The sequence below is a fragment of the Pongo abelii genome, chromosome 17, assembly GCF_028885655.2.
Source record: "Pongo abelii isolate AG06213 chromosome 17, NHGRI_mPonAbe1-v2.0_pri, whole genome shotgun sequence".
NCBI lineage: Eukaryota > Metazoa > Chordata > Mammalia > Primates > Hominidae > Pongo > Pongo abelii.
This window is the reverse complement of record NC_072002.2, coordinates 34,449,299-34,472,064: the sequence shown is the minus strand read 5'-3', so window position 1 is coordinate 34,472,064 and position 22,766 is coordinate 34,449,299. Positions and strand designations below refer to the sequence as shown.

Here is a 22,766-nt window from a genome sequence, read left to right as displayed (position 1 = left end):
TAAGAGTGAGGCTTAAAATTCTAATGGACAGTGTACCTCCTGAAGGAGCGAAAAGTCTTAAAATGCCCCAAACTTCTTATATGAAAGGTTAGGAAGCACACTGGTGGAGGGAGGGGGTCAGAGTAGAAAAGTATTATACGTCCATTTACATAGCACTTCTAGTGATTGAGAACAGATACTAATTAGCCATATCAAAGAATTCCATGGGGATAGTAGCAGGTAGAAATTAGGGTGGAGCTAAAGCGGCTCCCCCACGCATCTTCTCACCATCTCCCCTTTTCCCCCACCCCACCCCATCAGTTACTCCAACTTGGGTCTTAGTTTTTGTTTTGTTTTTGTTTTAATGCATGCACTATAAGTCAGAAGGAGAAACTCATAACAAATGTCAAGTAGAAAAGAGGGTTGTGAAGCTCTTAGGATGTTGTCAGAGGATGAATAGGATTTTTACAATGACCGATGTTTCAGAAAAGGAAAAACAATATTGTTGATTCTTAGAGATAAATTTATAGCTAGAGTAAGAAGTCATGAATCTACAGTTCAGGAAACTTGAAATAATAGGTGACACAGAACACACAGTATATCTCCTTTTTATCTTCTCATTTCTGTAACAAGAAGTTGCTCTCTAAATTAGAAAAACTAGAACAAACAAAAAGAAAATAGACAATACACTTATCTGGCTGGGGAGATACCATGATCACGAAGGTGGTTCCCAGAGTGAGGCTCATCCATTGCACTTTGGTTGTGCTGACCCCTGTGATTTCCCCAAATGCAGAATGTGTAGTAGTGAGGGACTGTGTTTGTGCTTTCCCCTGTCATTTTTTGTCATAAGAGATCATAGTGTGAAGTTTATAATATTAAAAACAAATAATAAGACAATAGTAAGAGGCATGTAGCTTTACATGATATCATGTCTCTAGGTCTGGAAGAATTATATCTCAAGGTTCTGAAAGATATTTCTGATACTTCCAGGGCCCTACCAGTAAGAGAGAAATCATGGAGACAGCATTTAAAATCTTTCTTCTTAAAAAAGAAAGAAAATAAAATAATTAAAAAGTATTGCCAGGCATGGTGGCTCATGCCTGTAATCCCAGCACTTTGGGAGGCCAAGGCGGGTGGATCACCTGAGGTCGGCAGTTCAAGACTAGCCTGACTAAAAATACAAAAAATTAGCCGGGCATGGTGGCGCATACCTGTAATCTCAGCTACTCAGGAGGCTGAGGCAGAAGAATCGCTTGAACCCGGGAGGCGGAGGTTGCAGTGAGCGGAGACCGCACCATTGCACCCCAGCCTGGGCAACAAGAGTGAAACTCCATCTCAAAAAAAAAAAAAAAAAAAAAAGTATTAATTGAACATTCTCTGCCAGCAATTCAAATGCACTATTTAATGAAGAAGAAAAAAGACAAGAAATCTCCCTTTCCATCACTGCTCCTCATTCCTAAGAAAGTTATGGCATATGGAACAGGCTTGTAGTCAGCCCTAGATTTAAATCCCAGTTCTGCCAGTTGTGTGACCTTAGCAAATTATATATACTTTCTGATCCTCAGTTTCTTTATCTGTAATAAGTACCTACCTCAAGGGGCCCAACACAGTGGCTCACACCTATAATCCTAGCACTTTGGGAGGTTGAGGCAAATGGATCGCTTGAGCCCAGGAGTTCGAGACAGCCTGGGCAACAAGGTGAAATCCTGTCTCTGTTCTAAAAAAAAATAAAAATAAAAAACAGGCGGGGCATGGTGGCTCACACCTGTAATCCCAGCACTTTGGGAGGCCGAGGCGGGAGGATCCCTTGAGCCTAGGGGGTTTAGATCAGTCTGAGCAACATGGTGAGAAATTTTAAATTTTAAAAATTAAAAAAAAAATTAGCTGGGCATGGTGGCTCACAACTGTGGTCCCAGCAGCTACTCAGAGACCAAGGTGGGAGGATCACTTGAGCTTGGGAGGCAGAAGTTGCAGTGAGCCAAGGTTTTGCCACTGCATTCCAGCCTGGGTGTCAGACGGAGACTCCGTCTCAAAAACAAAAAATAAATACCCATCTCATTCCTAATTTTTCTGTGTATTTTGAAAACACATTTCAAAGATTCAAGTCAAATGTGATAATGCATATAAAAGTGTGGCATAGCACCTATCATAGGACAGGCTTTCTTCTTTCCCTACCCAATGCCAAAGCGAGGTGAATGGGTGGGAAATAAAAAAGGGCAGAGAAGGTAAAGTTACAAACTCCATATTGTAACACTCCTCATTTTCCCAAACCCTTTTCTACTATTTTTGTTTATTACTTCCAATCTTTTGAAGCTTTTCTATACCTCATATTGTCCTATAGGGTTAGAGTATGAGGCAGGTTTCACTGCGCCTAGCAAGCAGGTGGGGAAACCTAGGGAAGTTTCTGTACTTAAATTAAGCTTAATAGCAATGCCTTATTGGGAGAATCTGAGTCTCCTAACAGGGAACTCGAAACAGTGATTTTTAAATAGTGAGGAGCTGGTAAGGTGGGAAAGGCGGGTGACTGGCAAGGCTACAGGTTCATCCACCTCACAATCAGAGCATTTGTAGGCCAAATATTTTATTTGTTCAAAGAGCTCAGCAGTTAATAAAAACAAGGCAAAAACTGACAATCAGTCAGAAAATATTTTACCACCAAAGTATTATTTTACCTATCTGTGAGGCTTTTATAAGACTCCAACGGGCTGTCTAGAAATCAGGCCAAAAGGCTTACATTACAGAAAAGACTTCCTGTAAAAACAGATTCTAATTTTCAAAACATCAACTTACAAACTTTCGGAACACTATAATTTTAGTTTCTTTGTTTTAGAAAATCTATTTTACAAACCTTAAAAGGCTAACCATTTTCCAATGCCATGCTTGTCTTGTTCTAAATATTAACTGCATGTGTATAAAGACAAATATCCAGAACAAGTTGTCCATACCTTTGTCAATTAAAAAATTAAATGTAAATTTTGATGATAGTGGCTATTTTTCTCACATAATGTTGCAAAGTTTTTATTCAAATAGCCACGATTACTTGTTAACTGACATCATAACTATCCACTTCAACAGAATAATTAAGTCATTTTTCTAATTTTATTACGAAAAAATCTGGGCTGGGTGCAGTGGCTCACGCCTGTAATCACAACACTCTGGGAGGCCAAGGCAGGCAGATCACCTAGATAGAGGTCAGGAGTTCGAGACCAACCTGGCCAACATGGTGAAACCCCACCTCTACTAAAAATAAGAAAATTAGCTGGGCGTGGTGGCACACACCTGTAATCCCAGCTACTGAGGAGGCTGAGGCAGACAGAATTGCTTGAACCCGGGAGGCAGAGGTTGCAGTGAGCCGAGATTGCACCACTGCACTCCAGCCTGGGCAATAGAGTGAGACTGAGTCTCAAAAAAAAAAAAAAAAAAAAAAAGGCCAGCTGAGGTGGCTCACGCCTGTAAGCCTGACACTTTGAGAGGCCAAGGCGGGCGGATCACCTGAGATAGGGAGTTGGAGACCAGCCTGACCAACATGGAGAAACCCCATTCTCTACTAAAAACACAAAAATTAGCCGGGTGTGGTGGCACACGCCTGTAATCCCAGCTACTTTGGAGGCTGAGGCAGGAGAATCACTTGAACCCAGGAGGCAGAGGTTGTAGTGAGCTGAGATCGAGCCACTGCACTCCAGCCTGGGTGACAGAGTGAGACTCTGACTCAGAAAAAAAAAAAAAAAACCAAAAACCAAAAACCAAAAACCTAGCATAGTATTTGTCACACCACAGGTTTAATAAATGTTTGCTTAATTAGAACTGCAATTTGCTTGAGAAAGTTAAAGTTCCGTGCCAAGTCCATGGGTCAGTTTTTTATAATCTTTACTTATACCTAATTTGATTCCAAATTTTAGACTCAAACATTTCCTTAAAATTTTATCAATACGGTCATGCATCACTTAACATATATTCTGACAAATGCCTCATTAGGCAATTCTGACATTATGTGAACACTCTAGAGTGTACTTACACAAACCTACGTGGTATAGCTGACTACAACCTTGGGCCATATAGTATGGCCTATTTCTCTCAGGCTACAAACCTGTAAAGCACGCAACTGTACAGAATACTGCAGGCAACTATAACATTATTTGTGTATTTAAACATAACTAAATGTAGAACACATATAGTAATTACACAGTATAAAAAAATAAAAAATGGTATACCTGTATAGGGCAGCTCTATTATAATCTTACAGGATCACCATCATTGAAACTTCCTTAGGCAGAGCATGACTATATTGTAACAACTTCAACTGTGGCAGAGCACACATTTATATAAAGCTGAGAAACTATTAGAAACCATGAGGCCCAACTACTTTTTGTTTCAAATTGCAAAACTAAGGCCTAGGGAGTTTACTGAATCGACCAAGGATAAACAGCTCTTCACTGTCAGAAATGAAACTAAAATCTAGATAGTGCTCTACCTTCCAGTCTTTTCCTTGTAACACCATATTGCCTTCTCTGTTCCTTCCAAATGTCTGACTGCTGTTATTTTTAAAGTATCCTTATCTGTAAAATATTAATCACGTCAGAACAAAAGTTAGAAGTCAATACATTTGCCAGGAAACAATGTGAAGTATTAACTTATACACAACAATCACCAACTTTCTCCACCTCACTCCAATTTCTACTTAATGCTAAGAAACTGAAAAGTTACATTAAAAAATTAGAGAAGTGAAAATCTCCTTCAGTTGAAGAAAACCTAGAATCCACATTTTACTGGGAACAGAGGCTGAAAACCAGACAATCTTGAAGTTTCAGCGGTCAGTCCTTTTCCTCCCAGCACTTCCTGTTCCGTCCTCACCCCCAATAACCCAGCAAAAGTACACCTATGAATTATGCATTCCTTCACACACATTACCGCAAGAAAATCAGGACTTCTTTTTCTTTTTGTCCTAGGTATATATGAACAAGTCATAATTGTAATATTGATTGTCACTACTGTGATGAGATACCAAATGCATTTTCTAAAAATCTAGGATTTTTCTATAGCATAACTTGGACTTTCTTTTTTCACTAAAATAGTACAACGTATTTATTTAAAATAAACCTTACTACAGACTAGTTTAACTTCAACTACAATGAATTGTCAGTTCATATTAGAAATATCAAAATGACCTTTAAATTCATATTTGAAGGATTGCTTAAGCTATTTTGTAAAATCAGCTTCTAGAACAAAACCTTGAGAGCAAAAATCTAAAGAATTAACTTCAAGCTATGAAAAAGCATTAAGCTAGTTTTATAATATTTTAGTAGAGGTGTACTCAAAAGATTTGTTTTGTTTGCGAAAAGTCCGTAGTTGTAAATTCATATAAATCTGCCCAGAACCACATCCCTACATACAATTCAGAATTTATTTAGTATTTATTGTGCTAAGGGCTGTTCTCAAAGATTGCTATAAAACAGTTCCTTGACACAGTGAATACTAGGTCAAGAATAACAGACAAGCATGGAAAGAAATAATTACAGTGCAAGGAGAGGTGTGTTTTGACATAAGTGTTTTGTGGCAGCACAAAGAGGTCATAACACCAATCTCTTGCTAAGTATATGCCATAATGATGTGTACTTCTTACTGTTCAAATGCATGGTCTAACTATACCTCATCCTTTCTCTGGTTATACAAGTTTGAGCACTACTTTTCTTAATCCTCTCTAATTTCCATCCCAAATGCCAAACCCCAAACTACCAAATTCCAAAGACAAGATAAGTCAAAGGAATATCTCCAGATTTTCAGTAGATAGTAGAGGTAAAAGTAAGGACAAGATGCTGCTGTGGCTGGGTGTGGTGGCCTGTAATCCCAGCATTTTGGGAGGCCCAGGCAGGTGGACTGCTGAAGCCTAAGAGTTTGAGACCAGCCTGGACAACACAGTGAGACCCCAACTCTCCAAAAAATTCAAAAATTAGCCAGGCATGTTCCAGTCTGGCCAACATGGTGAAACCCCGTCTCTACTAAAAATACAAAAATTAGCCGGGCGTGGTGGTGCACGCTTGCAATCCCAGCTACTCGGGAGGCTGAGGCAGGAGAATCACTTGAACCTGGGAGGCAGAGGTTGCAGTGGGCCAAGATCGTGCCATTGCACTCCAGCCTGGGCAGTAGAGTGAGACTCTGTCACAAAAAGAATAAATAAATAAATAAAAATTAGCCAGGCATGGTGGTGCACACCTGTGGTCCCAGCTATTCAGGAGGCTAAAGTGGGAGGATCCCTTGGGCCCCAGAGGTCAAGGCTGCGGTGAGCTGTGACTGCACCACTGCACTCCAGTCTGGGCAACAGAGCGAGATCCTGTCTCAAAAACAAAGCAAAACACAAAAACAGAAAAGATGCGACTGCTGCTATTTGCTTGGCATATTTATAAGCTGAGCAGCATTTTAGAAGCAGCAAAATTTGCCTATGGCATCTTCCAGTCTGGGGATTGCCATATATAGCTGATAACGTATTTGCAACTGTTGATGTCCATCTTCTCAAACACCAGGGATAAAGAAAGAACAAAAGGAAAAGAATGCAGAGTTCCTACTAGCAAAATTCAGGCAGCCACAAGGGATATGCAATGTAGAGCTAATTCTAGAAGTCATCCCTCTTGAAGGCCTTCCACTTCCTAGGAGAAAGTAGAGTCCAAAGAACCTATATGCCAGCAATTTTACTCCCCTCCCCTAAACAACAGTAAAAGGAGCAATTCTAAGAATCACAGCTTAAAGTGAAATGAAGTATAATGCTTCAAGGAACCTGCGGTCTCACAGCTTACTGTACATTTGAACAAGAGAAACTGAAGGGCATTGCTACCCTAGATTTGGGGTGAAAAGGAGTTGAGGCACAGAGGCTTGTAACTCAGTCCATTAGTACCTCAACAGTACATTATTCTATACTCTAAAATTACAGGATTTTCTGTCTTTCCTGAAGTGGGCTTTCAGATCTTAAAGGTAAACCCAATGCAGACCAGGATATATTGCCATCAAGTCTGCTAGTTCCAAGACAACAGTAGTGCCGCTGCAGCCAACGATTCCTTGGCATACAGACATGTGAAAATGATATTGGCGGCAGCACTGGCTCTTCTCTTTCACCCTCTACTGTTACTATAGCTCCTTTTGCTAAATCTGCCTCTGAGTTTAGACAGGAGCTGGATGGTTAGTAATCACCCAGCAGCTGCAGCTGAGCAATACTCAGCCTAATTGTGGCAATGGAGCAGCTGAGAGGAAGAAAAGAGATAATACATACCCTACCATAGCCATACACGAACTACCAATAAGACAAGACACTTTAATACAAACAGATTATTTCCTTTAAAGAAAAGCAGTTGTACCTCGCTATAGGACTTATATTATAAAACTGTTTAAATGTGAACTGAAGGTGACCTAAGCCATGTAGGGTTCTAAACAATGGAAGATCTTACTAAAACTTCCTGTAAATATTCACACAACAAAGCGTGCACCACAAACATCACCTTTATAACATGACCGAAAGTTCCTGTGATATAAAAATTTGGCACAGATGAGATCTCTTCTTCAACTCTACAACAACGCAAAGCCACAATATCAACAACTAAAATAGCAAGCCATTACATAAAGCAAATAAAACAGCATGACCCAATGATTCTCTGCATTTCTGAAACTCCAACACCATATTGTAATTTGCCTTTTGAATCAAAAAATATTCATCCTTCAGGTGCTGTAAATCTTCATAAACTTTAAACAAAAACTTATTTTATGCTGAGATTTCATGGCATTCTTAAGAATAGAAAAACTAAGGCTGAAATTACTGATCTAAAGAATTACTGTTCTAGAAAACCGAAAATAGATAAAAGTCAAAACTTACGATCTTGATGCCATAATTGAGTTTTGAGTTTTAATTGCCATGTTATGTAATTTTCAGAAAAACAGAATATTTGATGACAGAACAGTATCCATTCCTTCAATAAACATTTTGATTATCTTCTATTGGTTATTTACAACATACAAGCCGAAGCGGATTTTAATTTTGTAAAACCTGTGTCTTCTGTCAAAATATTAAAACAATTAAATTAAAAGAAAACTAACTAGAGCTTTATTTAGAAATTTTTTTCCCAAAATTCTCTAATTATTGTACATTTGGGAGTATTTGACTTTTTTTTTTGAGACAGTCTCACTCTGTTGCCCAGGCTGCAATGCGGTGGCACTATCTCAGCTCACTGCAATCTCTGTCTCCCGGGTTCAAGCGATTCTCGTGCCTCAGCCTCCCAGGTAGCTGGGATTACAGGGGTGCGCCACTACACCCAGATAATTTTTGTACTTTTTAGTAGAGATGGGGTTTCACCACGTTGGCCAGGTTGGTCTCAAACTCCTGGCCTCAAGTGATCCCCTTCCCTCTGCCTCCCAAAGTGCTGGATTACAGGTGTGAGCCACCGTACCCAGCCTGACGTGTTCAAAGTAGTTATACATACTAGCTGGTATATGACAATTATGATTTAATAATCTAATCCTATTTGCAAAGGATAGCCTAGGTAGTGTTCGAAAGTCAGTCACCAAATTATGTTCTTAAACCAAGCACCTTATATAGACATTATACACTGGATTCCTTAAAAAACAAATTCATGTAAAATAAAACATAGAAACAGATTCTGCACACAAACGTAGGGCTTAATGAACTACACTAAGACCAATACCCTTGGTAACTCCTACCAGGTTAAAATAACTTTGTCACCACTTCAGAAGCCAGGTCCCTATCACAATCTCCTCCCTCTTCCCATATATTTCCTTTCATAGAACCACAGGTATTCTATGCTTCTATTTTTATGTTCACAGAAATTTCCTTACAGGTTTTTTTTTTTTTTTAATTACCCGTTTGGGTGACCCCAGAGCTTAGCATCACTTAAAAATTTGTTTTAGCATTAGTCTTCTTTCTTACTATAATGCTAATAGAATTAATAAACGATGTCTACACTGATTTTGTAAAGAAAAACTACCCATAGTAGTAAATCATTTACTGTCTAACATGATGCAAATTTCAACTCTGAATAAGTAAGTCTTGCACCATCGGTTGGTAATATTTCACTTATACAGGTTTACTTCTAGTCTTTTAGCACATTTATTCTTTTATCAATACACACCATGAAGAAATTTTACTTGCATAGACATTAATTTTTCAGCTTGTGAATTTCCTGAACTAAAACACACACACAATAACAGCCCATGTATTAATATTATACTTCGACCACAAGACAAATTCCACCTAACCCAGGAAGACAGGTCAAAGCTGTAATTTCACTTTCAGATGAACAGAAAGGAATCAATTTTGTGGTTTATGAAGTCAGCAAAACCTAACTGCGAAATTAAAGCTATTATAACATTACAGTGGTTACAACAGAGTATATACTTTAAGAGCCCTTTTATCTTTTATCCTGGAAACAGGATATAAACTGTTTTGTTTTCAGATCAAAGGCAACTGTCTTTTTCAAATGTAGGACCCTCTGAATTGTCAACCAGCATTTAAAATCTCCACCGACTTTTAGCTAATGTCCAAAAATAAAAATACGATTTAATTTCCTTTTCTTACATGTCAATTGTGGCAGGGGTCTCACATTTATAAGCAAACAAACAAAAACAAAAAAGCCACATATATTATTCGCTAAAGTAAAACTTTCTTACTGTACAATATATGAAAATCGTAAGTGATGCATACAAGATCCTTGGCTAATACAAGATACTCCTTTATTACCTGACCATTCAAAATGCTTCCTGTCCACCGTGTGCCAAGCACTGTGATAGCTAAGATATTAGATTTACCATGCACTTTTCCTTAAATGCAGTCACGTGTATACATTTAGTAATACTTTCCTTAGTGCGTAATTTAACTTTAGAAATGTAACAGGATGGTTTAAAATATTTAAAATTATCAAGATATCTTTGGCACTGTAATCTTACAGTTATAATACATAAAGATACTATAATCATATCATGTGAAATCAACTACGCGAAAACACACACCCGTGGAACGTATATACATAATAAATGGACATAAAATTGTGCTTCCACCAAAGACTTTCATTATTTCCTTAAATAATTTATAAATTATTATACAGTATGTTATTCCACGCCTGTATCAATTAATTACGCAGAAAATGATTCAACCAAATCCGAACTATTAAGTCCTACTCATTACAAAACAAAAACTAAAGTCCCTACACCAGACTTGATTTTCAAAGAGCTTCTTAAAACAGCTCTGCCCCATGCCCATAAAGTGAAAGCTGGAAGCAATTATCAAGAAGAAAAACACACTTTAAGACAATTTTAACACATGTGGACAGCGAACCGAACGCAAGGGAAGGCGGAGTGGCATGATTCCGTAAAAGTGGACGCTGAATGGTAAATTTCCCAACCCCCAATCCAAAACAAAGGAAAACTTTAAACATGTTGCGGTTTTCAATCAAACCAAGTAAAGCCAGAGTGGCTCACCCACTCGCCCCACACACCCGCTCCTCACCCCGCACAGCTGCTACCGGCGTCGGCCGACACACAGACCCCCAGCCTTTAGGACCCAAAGGGGCCGCTTCCCTCGCCCCTACTTCGGCCGTGGGGGCAAAAATAAACCTCTCCTCTTCGTCGCCGGGCGTTCCACACGACCCCAAAGACAACGGATGGGGAGTGTCCCCACGCCCCTGGAACCTCAGGTCGGACTTGGGCGGGACCCGGCAGGTCTGGACGGGGCAGAGACCGAGTCGGGGCGAGCAGGCAGCGCGGGGAACGAGATAAGCCCGCAGGGCGAGCCGGGGGAGGGGAGAAGTTTCTTCCCAACTTCCCGACTCGGGCCCGCGGGGGCGGGGAACCGCGGCGGCTGCGGCGGCTCCAGACGCCGGGGCCTAGCCCTGTCCGGGCAAAGGTGGAACCCTCCGCCCGCGGGGCCCCACCGGGTCCTTACCTGTCCTCCGGCCGCGCTCTCATGAGTCGCTGCTACCGCAGCTCGAGGTGGCGGGAGGGGGCGGAGGGCGGAGGCGAGGCCCGCGGGCCCTCTCCCTCCTCCACCTCCTCGTCCCGGGGCGCCCGGCGGCAGCAACGACGGCAGAGCCGGCCCGGGACGCGTTACTTCAGGAGGAGGGAGTTCCCGGGCTCCCCACCCCTCGGCCTCACTCTCCACCTCCTCCCCCCCGGCCCCGCCCCCTGACTTCTAGCGGGGGCGGGCGCGGGGCGGGGGTTGGGGGTACCTGCGCACGCCGCCGTCCGCTCACCGGAACTCGGGCCGTGGCGGCCCGGCTCCGGGGCCCCCAGCCTTCCGGCGCCTACGCCCCCGTCAGGTCCCCTCCGCGGTCTCCGGGCCGCTTTGCTGTGGTCAGGATAGGCGACCGGTGCGTGTCACTTCTCCCGACCCAACATGGCGGCGGGGTCCGGGGCGGATTCCCGGGGGCGGCGCAGGCTGAGGGGGCGTGAGGAGGAGGTGCTTGCCTGCCCGGAGAGCAGGTCCGCGGCGCCCCTTCCCACCCGCGAACCCACCGACGCTCGGCTGCCGCGGGGATTGAATGGGGCGCCCCGATTCCGCCCCTCTGCCTTTCTCTTTTCCTTGGCCCAGGTCTCAGTAGTGCCCAGGACTTTGGGGCTTGTTTTTGTGGGGGAGGACGGGGTTGAGTTTTTTTGGTTGGCTGTTTGCTTCTCAGCACTATGCTTCCGCACCCTTTGTCGTTGGTAGTAAAATCTCAAGCCCAACTGCGTGAGCCGGGGGCGTTACTCACACTCTCATCACCATCCTGGTCGCCGTCCAAAAAACGTTCACGTCTTGCCTCCTTCCGAGGCAGGGATCCTGTCCCTGCCCCCAGGAGCTTCCTGTAGACTGTAGGTCGAACCAGCCTTGCCGGGAGGGGACCGAAGCTGAGTTCTGTTTGGCGACTATCCCAGTAATGGTGGCTTTGGCTTATGTCGGGAAGCGTTTTTCTATATGATGCTGGCGGCAGCCCAGTGAGGGAAGTGCAACAAGTATGGTTATCCTGCTTGACAACTGTGGAAACAGCGACCCTGAAAGTGGAGGAGCCACAGCTGGAATCGTGTCCGTCTGAATACACGCACCTTTCCTATGAGCCTTGTAAAGCCAGTCGCTGAAGAAGGGGGAGGACCCGGAAGGATGGGGTGGGGGCGTAAAGATGAAGGTTAATCAAGGTCCTCATGGACTGAACCTTGAGGCCCTTCTGCTGCAGTCACTTCTGCCCTATCAGACTTTTAGAGTAACTTCCTCTCTTTATTTCCTCTTAGGTGGGGTTATCAGAATTATTGTGTGACTATTGGTTTCCTTTGCGGTTTTTAGTGAAATTCAGAATCATCTTCGACACATACAAAATAGTGCAATCATATGTGTCAGTATTCCGGTATTCTAGGAACGTAAGGAAATGCATATAAGGGTTTGCACATTTTTTTCTTCAGCTCACTAAATGAACGAAAGGTAGGCGTAGGCATTAAAGATACACATAATGTGGAACGATGCTGTATTTTCTTTAGCTACTAAAACTTCATTTGTCATTGACTGTCTCAGGGCTTTAAAATTTTATGTAGGTCTATATTCGGCTTTTATTAAAACAGAAAATTCCTTGAGCTGTTGCCTTTCTTCACTAAATAGAGATGTTTTCGTCTTCCTAAACACTCAGTCTCAAAAATCAACTCAAAATAGGCCGGGCACGGTGGCTCACACGTGTAATCCCAGCATTCTGGGAGTCCAAGACAGCAGGATCACTTGAGTCCAGGAGTTGGAGACCAGCCTGGGCAACATGGGAGACCTCTTATCTATTTAGTAAAATATATTTTTAAAAATAATAATAAAATGAAATTAAATAGTAGTTTGCCCCAGTTTAAGGGGTAAGATGGCTTTGAAGATGTTCTATATGGAGTTTTAAAGTTGGGAGAGTATATCAGAATGTCACCTACAAGTTATAGATTACATTGACTTACTGAGTTTGCTTCTCTTCGCTCTCCCTTTTTTTTTTATTACCACATTCCCTGATTTCTTTTTTAGTATATTCATCAGTGTCAAACTTCAGTCTGTAAATAACCTGGAAAGTTTTCAATCTTACATTTAGTGGCTCACTTGTTTCCAGGAATATTTTTTTAAAAAATTTTTAATGAGGAAGGGAAAACTGGAAAGTCTTACTGAGTTTGGTATAACAAAAATTGCTTTTAATCTGTTCATCCTGAAACGGACAAATAAGCTTGCCCCTACTTTTCCCTCCTGCACAGCATAGAGGTGTGGTATGTACATGTGTGTTAGGGAGTGATGAGGAACTTAAGTCTTGAAACCCCTGGAAATGTCTGCTGGAGGAAAAAGCTAGGGGAAAGCTTTAAACAAACAAACTTTATGAGATATGTTAGGTCCCTATAAAAGTAAAATGCTTTCATTTATGTAAGCTGATTAATGCTTAAAATTATTTGGCTGGAAGTTTGAAAAGCTGAAAGTTGAACTAGGGCCCACTCAGTACCACCTTGGAACCTGTGATTCTACCAGGAAATGTTTTTGTTTAGGATAAACCTCTCCTACGTGCTATCAGTGATATGCTGCTGCTGCTGCTTCCGCCACTGAGGCTATGATGATGATTTTCTCTTCCTGGTAACAGTAAAAAAGCCTGCAGCCCTACACAAGGTGCATGTATTGCCTCTTTTCTAACAACCATTCCCTCACCACCTTCCTCACATCCATTCAGTGCCTGACATTATCTGCACCACCTTAGCTTTGCCGCCTCCACCTGGCCAAGACTGCTCCTATGCTCAGTTAGGAAAAATATGAGAACCCCTCTCTAAGGATAAATTTGGAAGATCAGGAAAAAGGAAGGTATTTCTCCTTGAGTGTTAGGCCTATTGTGCCAAGCTCAGTGGAGAAATGCACCAACTCATCAAGTTCTCAATGCTCCTGATGTCTTCATTGCCTCAAGGACTGAGGTTTCTATATTACAGTTTTATTTCCCCTCAACTGGGAAAGGACTGTCTAAGCGACCTAAGTAAATGTATATAGAGGGCCAGGCGCGGTGGCTCAGCTTGTAATCCTAGCACTTTGGGATGCTGAGGTGGGTGGATCACCTGAGGTGAAGAGTTTGAGACCAGCCTGGCCAACATGTTGAAACCCTGTCTCTACTAAAAAAAAAAAAATACAAAAATTAGCCGGGCGTGGTGGCATGCGTCTGTAATCCCAGCTACTCGGGAGGCTGAGGCAGGAGAATCGCTTGAACCCTGGGGGCAGAGGTTGCAGTGAGCTGAGATCACGCCACTTCATTCCAGCCTGGGTGAAAGAGCAAAACTCTGTCTCTAAATAAATAAATAAATAAATAAATAAATAAATAAATGGATATAGAAGGACATATCCTGCAATGAATACATGTCAATCAAATGTGTCTTGCAATTAATAAATGTCAAACATGGCAATCTTACATGAACTTCAGCAAGTCTATCTCCATCTTGCTCCCTTTTGTTGCTCTCTCTAGCTTTTCACTTTTTCACTACCTGGTTTACAATCTTGGAATTTAACCCTGTGCTGAGTATGCCTTCTCCGCTCCAGAACTATTTTCTGGCAGTATAGTCTTTGCTACTGGAATCTACTTTGGGGACATCTCTTGTTTTATTTCTGACTTCAATTCTTTCTAGTTCTGCAGCTTGACCCAGGCCTGTTTTATCTACCAAAATCCCTGGTTTCAGCTCTAGCTTCTGGTACCACTCTGCTTATTCCTAGGTAGCTTTACCCACAGCTTCAGACTTTCATAGGCTCAGCTTGGTTTCTCACTCTATTTGGTGACAGCAGTTTCTAGGCCAGATGAGCACCTTACATCCTCTTACATGCCCTCTGCCGAGTAGAATACAGCCTGTAGTGGACACCTCTTGAGGGTACCTGTTTAACTCAAGTTCCTCTTCTCTGAGAATTAATCCTTCAATAGGTGGCACGTAGGCCTATGATCTGAGTACTGCTAAACCCAGGCTCTAGGCTGAAAGTTTGAATTTTGAGGAGTAACACAAAAGTGACTCGGTTAGTGATTATTCATGGTAGCCATGGTGGAGTTGAGTCAAATGGCAGAAGATGAGTGTCCAGGGGTAGAGGATTCCAGTGCTGGTGGTGCCTGCGTCATGAGCATACCATCCCCGTGGCAGAACCTGGACTTTGTCTTGCCTTCCTTGCTTCCTTCGTGAGCCTGCTCCTCTAGTCTTCCTGTTGATTCTCACCATCCTCCAATAAATTCCCTTTATGCTTCAATAGAGACCATTTTTGTTCTTTGCAAATGAAAACCATTACTTAGTCTTTGCTACTTACTTGTGCAGCCAACAGTAAACTCGGGAGCTGTGAGGGTGGCATCTCCTGCCACGTGCTTGGAGAGGCAGTGGAAGTGGGATGGGGGATCCAGTTTTCACAGAGGATGAAGCAGGCACAGCAAGAGGCGGGAGATAAGAGATTGTGGGACCCCAACACTGAGACTTGAGACTGGTGACTTTTGCCACATGTAAGACCCCAAACCTAGAACAGAGCTGGCAGGTCAGTCTCTCCTCCTGCTTGCCCATGGCAGTCATGGCTTTTAGACTATGGCATAGGATATACTCTCCCCCAGAGCATTAATACCATCCTCAGAATCCTTCTCAACACAATTCAGGCAACAGCCACCACAAAACTGGAGTTAGAATATGTTGAAAACCATTTCATATCTCTGCCTTATCGGCTTACAATTTCCTCCTGAGATCTATATTTGCAATTCCTGTAGTCATTACCAAGTGTTTGGCCCAAACTTTTCTGAAATATTAAGCTGATATATAGACGTGTCAGTGTCTGACATTGAGTTTAGACACCAGTAAAATTGCTACCAGATTGCTACTTCCTGGAAATCTTTACAAATGGGTTATGAAAAGTAGAACATAACATTGCTTGAAGGCAAGATGTTAAAGTAGATTGTTTACCTGCATTGAGTGTTTAGAAAAGAAACTATAAATCAAGCTCTTATCTTTAAAGTTAACAGGCATCAGATCATGAAACATAAAAGGTTAGTATTAAGGAAATTTGTAGTAGATGTTTTGCAAGGTAACACTATAATTGGGTTTGTTTTTTTAATGTGTTTAGAAAAAAAATCCATGCTTTTGAAAACCTTGTTTTAATCTCCTCTCTAATGCTAAATCTTCTTTATGCAGTTTTGGCTGTATAGATCATTATTTTTCACACTGAGCAAATTTTAAATTCTGACTACAGATATTATATGATGTAAAGAGTAAAACAGGCCTGGCGCGGTGGCTCACGCTTGTAATCCCAGCACTTTGGGAGGCCGAGTCAGGTAGATCACTTGAGGTCAGGAGTTTGAGACCAGCCTGGCCAACATGGTGAAAACCCATCTCTACTAAAATACAAAAATTAGCCAGGCATGATGGCGCACGCCTGTAATCCCAGCTACTCTGGAGGCTGAGGCAGGAGAATCGCTTGAACTTGGGAGTCAGAGGTTGCAGTGAGCTAAGATCACGCCACTGCACTCCAGCCTGGGCGACAGAGTGAGACTCTGTCTCAAAAACAAAACAAAACAAAACAAAAAACAATAAAACATTTAATATTAACAAACTATGTTCATCTTCTTTGACTTGTATATGAAAAGGGCTTTTGATTACTTGAAATAGCTACTTAATTTTTCTTTTTTCTAAGAAAAGCACATATGCAACAAATGTTTAACCTAAGACCCATGCTTTGATGAAAGGTGTTTTGCGTCATGTGAATGAATGAATTAATCAGTGCAGACATGAGGATTGATAAACAACAGCAGTGGCAATGGCTGTCTTTTTATTGAGCCTTCACTATATGCCATGTGCTTTACCTACATCATTCACTGAATCTGCACAATAACCTTGGAGGTTGGTAGTATTATCACCATTTACTGATTGGGTGCCTCAGGCTTAGAGGGGTTAAGCAACAGGCAACTAATAAGAGGAGATGCTCCAAAACCTATTCTACTCTAAGTCACTGTGATTACAAAAAAGGAATTATTTTTAAATGTTGTTTCAGTGACCATATAAAATACTATTTCTCTAAATTCTGGAATCATAAAAATGGGTAAATTGCCTTTAGGAAGATATAGCTAAGAAATGTGAGAGTGTACAAATTCGTAGGAAATCCTTCTTTGTATTACAATCTCACATCCCGAAGAAAGGGTTGGAGCAAACAGATTTATGAGAGACTAGCCTAAAAAGAATGAATTCATTTCAGAAAAAAAAGCATGTATTAAATATGACTTTCTGGAGAGATTAGTTATTTGCATCTATCAAGTCAAACTTCCATCGACACTACCTAAAATCATGGTCTTCCAACAAAGAACCAAATATGGGAAATGACCATATACATGCATAAATTACCTTACCAAATACAAAATGTCCAAGTTACATCAATATTAAGGTTCGTATTTTAATCTGCTCTGACTGTGTAACTGTAGTTAAACCTTCCGTAGTAACTCAATGATAAAAGTCATTAACAGTTAATAATAGCCCAACACTAGGTAAGATTGTTTAATATTTTAAAAATCAGCTCATTCATTCATAAAACAGAGTGCCTCCTGATAAATTCTGTGTATTTTGGCCTATGTTAAGAGAGATTTTTTTTTTTTTTTTTTGAGACGGAGCCTCTCTCTGTTGCCCAGGCTGGAGTGCAGTGGCGCGATCTCAGCTCATTGCAAGCTCCGCCTCCCAGGTTCCCGCCATTCTCCTGCCTCAGCCTCCTGAGTAGCTGGGACTACAGGCACCCGCCACCACACCCGGCTAATTTTTTGTATTTTTTTTTAGTAGAGACGGGGTTTCACCGTGTTAGCCAAGATGGTCTCAACCTCCTGACCTAGTGATCCACCTGCCTAGGCCTCCCAAAGTGCTGGGATTACAGGCATGAGCCACCGCGCCTGGCCAAGAGAGATCTTATGACTTTATTAACTTAGAGATAAATACCAGGACACATTGTACTGAAATCCAAGGAGTGTGAACATTAATAGATTTTCAAATACTTTATTAAAATTTATTTTCAGGGATAAGGAAATTAATATCCTACCAAACTTTATGGGTTTTTTTGTTTATTTGTTTGTTTGTTTTTGAGACCAAGTTTCGCTCTTGTGCCCAGCCTGGAGTGCAATGGCACAATCTGGGTTTACCACAACCTCTACCTCCCTGGTTCAAGCGATTCTCCTGCCTCAGCCTCCCAAGTAGCTGGGATTACAGAAATGCATCACCATGCCCAGCGAATTTTATGTTTTTAGTAGACACGGGGTTTCTCCATGTTGGTCAGGCTGGTCTTGAGCTCCGGACCTCAGGTGATCCGCCCACCTCGGCCTCCCAAAGTGCTGGGATTACAGGCGTGAGACACGGCCACCGGCGAAAGTTTATGTTAAAATGCATAGGTGTCAGGCTGGGAGTGGTGTCTCACACCTGTACTCCCAGCACTTTGGGAGGCCAAGGCGGTGGGGGATCATGAGGTCGGGAGTTCAAGACCAGCCTGACCAATATGGTGAAACCCCATCTCTACTAAAAATACAAAAATTAGCCAGGCGTGGTGGTGCATGCCTGTAATCCTAGCTACTCGGGAGGCTGAGGCAGGAGAATCATTTGAATCTGGGAGGCGGAGGTTGTGGTGAGCTAAGATTGCGCCACTGCACTCTAGCCTAGGCGACAGAGCAAGATTCTGCCTTGGTGTGGGGGGAAAAAACCCATAGGTTTCTTTTGGAAGTTTTCATTAGAGACTAATAAAATCTGTTTTTTTCAGTTTATACCTAATTTGGTTTTAAATTTGTTTTGATTAAAATAACTAGCCATGGCCAGGTGCAGTGGCTCACGCCTGTGATCCTAGCACTTTGGGAGGCCAAGGCGGGTGGATGTCTTGGGCCCAAGAATTCGAGAGCAGCCTGGGCAACATGGTGAAAGGCCATCTCTAGTAAAAATAGAAAAATTTCGCAGTGGCTCATGCCTGTAATCCCAACACTTTGGGAGTCTGAGGCGGGTGGATCACTTGAAGTCAGGAGTTTGAGACCAGCCCAGCCAACGTGGTGAAACCCTGTCTCCACTAAAAACACAAAAATTAGCTGGGCGTGGTGGTGCGTGCCTATAATTCCAGCTACTTGGGAGGCTGAGGCAGGAGAATTGCTTGAACCTGGGGGCTGGAGGTTGCAGTGAACCAAGATGGCACTGGCAACACTGAACTCCAGCCTGGGCGACAGAGTGAAACTCCATGTCAAAAAAAAAAAATTACCTTCTAGCTTTATTACCATTATTATCATATTCATTTCTTTATAGTGGACTAATCTACAATCCTTTCAAATTATTTGAGCCCTGAGTTCTGATCATTAATTTGCATAGGTATATGTTCTTCTGAATACTTGAAACCACATTTACTAAAGAATCAACAACCATGCACTGAAGATTCAAAATGTATACAATGACTCTCACAGTTTAAAGGGTGCTATTTAAATTATCTATACACAACTAATGATGTAGAGATTTTTCTTTTGGAGACCTAGTAATTTTGGCATAGAATAGAAAATAGGCACTCATGCTTATTTTATGTAAAATTAATTCCAAGTTTAAAATAGAAGCAATGCAGGAGACCAAGGAATGGATGTTTTGAAAACCACAGACTGGAAAATTTGATTTATGTTATAATGAGTGACTTTTAAAATGTATATGAACTCCTATTCAGGAAAATATTTAGGTTCTCCTTAAACCTTTTAAGTACATATTGTCCAGTTGTGGATTCTATTTGAAAACTTTGAAACAGAAAATAATCCTCCATTTAATAAAAGCCTCCAGAATAAATAACTTCTTTAAGCTTTTCTCTGACGTCTCCCTTATTCTCTGTGAAAATTACCAGTCTCATTTCCTTTGAGATGGTGTGCTGTGCATCCAAAGAACAAAGCATTTCCTGAGTCTGTTTAGAGTATGTAGAACCCGTTTCTAAGTGTTTACCATGTATCCTCAAGAATCTGGCATATATTTGAAAAAACAACAATAAAAAAATCCCAAAGAATACAGAAACTTATATAAAAACTTGAGATGGTTAATGGCACAGAGTTATGCAAAGTCTTAGCAAGCATTTATAAATTTGATTATTTAGACATTAAATACTTATTAAATAAAACTTTACTTACCTAATCAATTTGAATATCCATATATATGACTATAAGAATGCAAAAAATCTTTGAGCTAGAAGTGAAATATAAGTTCTTGTTTCACTGCTTGTGGGTACAGGATTTCTCCTTGGGGCGATGAAAACATTCTGGAATTACATAGTGGTGATGCTTGCACAGCTTTGTGAATATACTAAAAATCACTTTAAATGGTGAATTTTACTGTGTGTAAATTATATCACAATATAAAAAAAATTTCTGGTGCCAGAATTTTATGCCCTTTTGTAGCTATGTAATCTTAAGCAAGCAAATTTCCCAATTTCTCAAAGACTTCAGTTTTTTCCATTGTAAAGTGAAGGGATTGCATTAGGTCAATGTTTTTTGAACTGTGGGTTGCAATTCCTTACTGAGTAGCGAAATCAATTTAGTGCATGGCAACCAGCACCTTTTAAAAAATGAAACAAATATTACAGCATACTGCATATACGAAGTATAATTTGGCAAAACTTTTGTTTTTTCTATGTGTATATACTGAGTTATGATATAAAATATATTTTTTTCATTGTGGGTTACAGTTATAGAGGTTGAAACCCACTGTATTTCCTAATTTGTGATGTCTCCATAAAATTTAGTCAATTTACATTCAATTTAGTAGTAGCAAACTCTCCATTTGATCTTATAATATTTGCAGGTTATATTCTTGGAACACTTACCACACATCAGACACCATTCTGAACTCTTTATGTATTAACTCAATCCTCACTGCACACTATGAAACAGAACAATTGTTATGGTTCTTTCATTTTATAGACAAGGAAAATGAAGGAAAGATAAGTTAATAAGGAAGACAAAATCGTACAGTTAGAAGCGGTGGAGCTAGAAATTAAGCCCTAATAGTTTAATTTACAGTATGTAAATTATATCTCAATTAAAAAAAAATTAGTCCCAGAATTGTATGCCCTTTTGTAGCTATGTAATCTTAAACCAGCAAATTTCCCAATTCTGTTTTCCCAAATCTATTTTTGGTTGTGAATATTGTCCAAAAAAATAAGAAAAGTTTCATTGAGGCCGGGTGTGGTGGCTCACGCCTGTAATCCCAGCAGTTTGGGAGGCCGAGGCAGGTGGCTCACCTGAGGTCAGGAGTTCAAGACCAGCCTGGCAAACATGGTAAAACTCCATCTCTACTAAAAATACAAAAATTAGCTCGGTATGGTGGTGGGGACCTATAATCCCAGCTACTTGGGAGGCTGAGGCAGGAGAATCGCTTGAACCTGGGAGGTGGAGGTTGTATTGAGCCGAGATCATGCCACTGCACTCCAGCCTGGGTGACAGGGCGAGAGTCCCTCTCAAAAAAAAAAAAAAAAAAAGTTTCATTGATCTGAAAGAAACCATACTGGAGAAAGCACTAAAAGAGATGGAGGAAGCATAGTCATCAAATCACTTTGGTCCATCAGTCCTCTTGCCAGTGCCCTCTGTAGACTCAAGGTTTTGGCTGAGTAGCAGAAATTTTCACTTACAGAAACAACAGAAAAGGACACTCTATATTAAATAATCTTCCCTTAAGAAAAATTAAGTAGGCTGGGCGCAGTGGCTCACCCCTGTAATCCCAGCACTTTGGGAGGCCGAGGCAGGTGGATCACCTGAGGTCAGGAGTTCGAGACCAGCCTGGCCAACATGGTGAAACCCTGTCTCTACTAAAAATACAAAATTAGCTGGGCGTGGTGGGGGGCACTGTAGTTCCAGCTACTCGGGAGGCTGAGGCAGGAGAATTGCTTGAACCCAGGAGGCGAAGGTTGCAGTGAGCCAAGGTCGCACCACTGCACTCCAGCCTGGGTGACAGAGCAAGACTCCATCTCAAAAAAAAAAAAATAAAGAAAATAAAGAAAAATTAAAAACCCCCATCTTTCTTTTGTTTTGTTCTATTAATATAAAGATGTCTTCAACTTTAGTTCAGTTGAAGTTGGCCGCAAACATGTCCAGTGCTTTTCCCCAGGTAACAATTGTTCTAATTAGTTTCCAAGGAAGGCAGTGATAACAGGGTGCATGAGAAATGCGAAACAGAATTCAGATGGATGACTGAAGTCAGTGAGATTTTAATAAAAAAAACAAATACCAAATTATCTGTCTTCCTGTCTTCTTTTTGATGATAGCCATATTCATTGGCACACACATATACTCATGCTTCTAATAATTTAGCAAATACGCCAGGCGTGGTAGCTCACACCTGGGAGGCCGAGGTGGGTGGATCACCTGAGGTCAGGAGTTCAAGACCAACCTGGCCAACATGGTGAAACCCCGTCTCTACTAAAATACAAAAATGAGTGGGGCATGATGGCAGGTGCCTGTAATCCCAGCTACTCAGGAGGCTGAGATGGAGAATCGCTTGAACCTGGGAGATGGTGGTTGCAGTGAGACGAGATCACACCACTGCACTCCAGCCTGGGTGGCTGAGTGAGACTCCATCTTAAAAAAAAAAAAAAAGTAGCAAACACAAAACATTTTTTGCTTGGAGGCTTCTCAAGGAACTTCTGATCTCTTGGCAATCAAAATTGGAAACTCTATTTGTTGGGTATTGTTTAGCAGGTACTTGTCCTGCTTTTATGTGCTAACACATTTAAATTCATCTTCACCACAATCTGTGAGGTCGTCCCTGTTTTGTTTTTGTTTTTAGTGTGAGTACACTGCAACTCACTTAAA

General features: G+C 41.4%; 1 protein-coding gene and 1 pseudogene across 8 annotated transcripts in view; one reads left to right on the top strand and one right to left on the bottom strand.

The window, feature by feature from the left end:
• YES1 (YES proto-oncogene 1, Src family tyrosine kinase) overlaps window positions 1–12,560 on the bottom strand; it is a 91,294-nt gene extending 78,734 nt beyond the window's left edge. The window contains exon 1 of one of the 8 annotated variants that reach the window (XM_054537549.2): window positions 11,718–12,560. The gene's annotated coding sequence lies outside the window, so the exon portion shown is untranslated. 8 annotated transcript variants of the gene reach the window in all.
• On the top strand, window positions 666–812 carry LOC112130018 (U1 spliceosomal RNA; annotated as a pseudogene).
• Window positions 12,561–22,766: the final 10,206 nt, after the last annotated feature.